The 2,677-nt window shown below is 60.4% G+C and overlaps 1 long non-coding RNA gene across 1 annotated transcript; it reads left to right on the top strand.

The window, feature by feature from the left end:
* The first annotated feature begins 39 nt into the window (after positions 1-39).
* On the top strand, positions 40-1,625 carry LOC104873616. The gene is made up of 3 exons (XR_783518.2): positions 40-109; positions 946-1,070; positions 1,170-1,625. It is a non-coding gene; the product is annotated as an uncharacterized LOC104873616 (long non-coding RNA).
* The last annotated feature ends 1,052 nt before the right edge of the window (positions 1,626-2,677 follow it).

The raw sequence follows: 2,677 nt of genomic DNA, 5'->3' as shown, positions 1-2,677 counted from the left end.
GCGCCCCCCCCCCGCCCTTCCCCGCCCTCCCCTTGCACAGCGCTGCAGCTCGGAGGGCTCTTCTGTCCCATTCCACACGCTCCCCGGATGTGCCCGGGAGGCCAGTCAGGTAAGATGAGTCGTGGCCACGACAGTTCCAGTGTCGCCTGCGGGTACCCGGGCAGGTGCAGTGTGGGCATCCGAGGGCATGGGGTGGAACTGGGAAGTGGCGGGTAAGGCAGGAGGCTCTGCCATGCTCAGGCACAGACCTGCACCATGAGCTCTCGCATGCGACTGTCCGCGAGGCCTGCCGGAGTGGAGTGAGGTGGGCGGGCACTGAGGACGACCAGGGTCTGCAGGGCTCCGCCCTCGGGGAGGCGGGTCCTGGAGCAGCGGTGGCCGCGACCCTGGTTACCGTGCCATCCTGTGGGTCCACGAGAAACAGGGCGAATGGCGGGGTGCGTAGAGAGGCAGGGAGGGAGGAGACCAGGGCCCAGCCTTGCCATCACTGTAGGTCAGTGCCTGACTCCGCACAGTCAGGTCATGTCCTCTCCAGCGGGGTTTGTACCCTCTGTAGTCCAAGGTCCTGGTCCTGGGAAGCAGGAAGCGCCAGGCCGCCCCGGGGTGGCGCACACATCTGCAGGCACTTCGGGTTTGGGCTCAGACCCTGCCCATTCCCTCAGGACAAATTTGGCTGCCACACCGATCTCGGGTGATGTCCCTGTCCCTGCTGGCCATGTGACCTTGATACCAAACTCATAAAACCGATGCCCATCTTCAAACCCGCTTCATCAGATTATGTAAAGTCCTGGATCCGGTCTCTGACACACATGAAACACTCAAGAAGTGACTCATCAACAGCCTAAGCAATTGGCAATCAATTATTAAGTTACATTATTCATGTACTCATTAATGCTAAACAGTCAGCAGCGCTAACCATCACCAGGCTGTTATTGTCGTTATCAGGAGGAACATTGCACCTCTGCTAGACAGTCTGCAGCAGGGTCCGCTTCTCTGAGTGTGTGTCCTTACGCATGGCCTGAAGATACCAGCAGTGGTCTGGAGGTTTCTCAGCTGGCTAAGGAATGTAGGTGAGAAGCCCTTTCAATCTGGGATGATTGTTTTATTCCACAAGTGCAGTGCCTCTCGGAGCCCTCCATGAGCTAAAGTATCTCTTTGTTTTGTCTCAGATGGACCCGAGCCGCTCTGAGTTACAGCCCTGGGAACTGGAGAGGACAGTAAATTACTCAGGCTGCCCCTGGCCAGGGACCGGGGTTAGGGTTCGGGTAGTTAGTCCTGCAGCAAGGGGTTGCTTAGTGGCCGAAGATTGATGAGGGCTCGGAGGAGCTGGTTATTCGATCCGCAGGAAATGTTTCTGGGCCCGGGTCACAGCAGCCAGCATTGGAAGCAGCAAAGCAGCCCCTCTGGGGCCCAAGGTGCAGTCCTGTGTGCCAGGGAGAGCAGCGGGGCTCCCGGGAGCCATGACAAAAGGACGGTGACAGCTAGGCCTCAGGGGCTTGATGGGGCCGGCTCTGCATCACCCAGCCTATCACGGTCTCTCCAGAGAGTGGCCGGCACAATCAGGGGTCCCCAAAGCCTTTCCACCCACCCGTGTCCTCTCAACAAATAAAACGCGACAGGTTCTCTGCGCGACAGTGCTGGACAGAATGTTGGCTTGAGTTTCTTCAGCGTCTCCAGTTGGGTGGGGAGAGAGAGGAGTCAGCAGGCGGCAGGAAAAGTGGGAGCCAGGCTTCGGGAAAGTACAGAGGTGAACTGTGGATGGGGCGGAATCCCAGGGCTTCCCAGCAGTGGCAGAGCCCAGCCAGGAGAGAAGGGAGGAGAGGGAGGCAGTGTCCATGGAGGAAGGAGGAGAGACCGTGGGCTGCACCAGGAGCAGCCCAGGGTGCAGCTGCACGAGGCGAATCACTCTGTGTGACTGCGCTCAGCCAGGGTGTGGGGCTGGGCAGAAGCGGGCCTGAAGCACTTTGCAGAATACTCGGGTCACCAGGCTTCCCCAGGGCAGATGAGAACAGGATGGTGCCCAGCATGCCCAGCATGGAGCAGAGGGAGGGCGAGGCCCAGTCCCGGGCCTGGTGGGCCATGCTTCACTCAGCCAGAGCTCCTGTGGGAAGGAGCGTCGGTGCCCAAGCAAGAGCAGGAGGCCCCAAGCAACACCATGGCACCCAGCAGTGTGGGTCCGGGCCAGGTGCCTGGAAGCCAGGGCAGCCTCCCTCCCACCCCTTGGCCCCATGGGAGGCTTGGCCTTTGGAGTCACCAAGAGCTCACACTCGGGGGATCCCAGGAGCAGCTGGCCCGTCAAGAAACGAAGCAACTCCAGTCTTGTGCTAGGGCGACTGTGTCTGTGCCTCACTGGCACCCTGGCCTCTCCCGTGCCTGTAGAAGGTTGCCCAGCAGACCTTCCTGAGGCTCCCATGCTGGACACTCGTCACACTTGTCACAGGCCCAGTCTGGGTACAGGGTGACGCTCGGCTGACCAGGGATCCCACAACCAGGAAGGGGCCACACTGGTGGGCCAGGGAGAGGGACTCTCCGGAACCATGCAGGTGTCCACATCACCAGGCCTGGCCAGAGGTGGAGGAGTTCAGGGCTGCTCATGCTTGGAGAGCCAGCAGGTACATGGGCAGTGCTCCTGGAACCCCACACTCAGAAGGCTGAGGCAGAAGGATCATAAGTTCAA

This window comes from Fukomys damarensis, unplaced genomic scaffold (genome assembly GCF_012274545.1).
Source record: "Fukomys damarensis isolate Sample0158 unplaced genomic scaffold, DMR_v1.0_HiC HiC_scaffold_16, whole genome shotgun sequence".
Classification (NCBI taxonomy): Eukaryota; Metazoa; Chordata; class Mammalia; order Rodentia; family Bathyergidae; genus Fukomys; species Fukomys damarensis.
The sequence above is the reverse complement of the archived record's forward strand: the minus strand, read 5'-3'. Positions and strand labels throughout refer to the sequence as shown.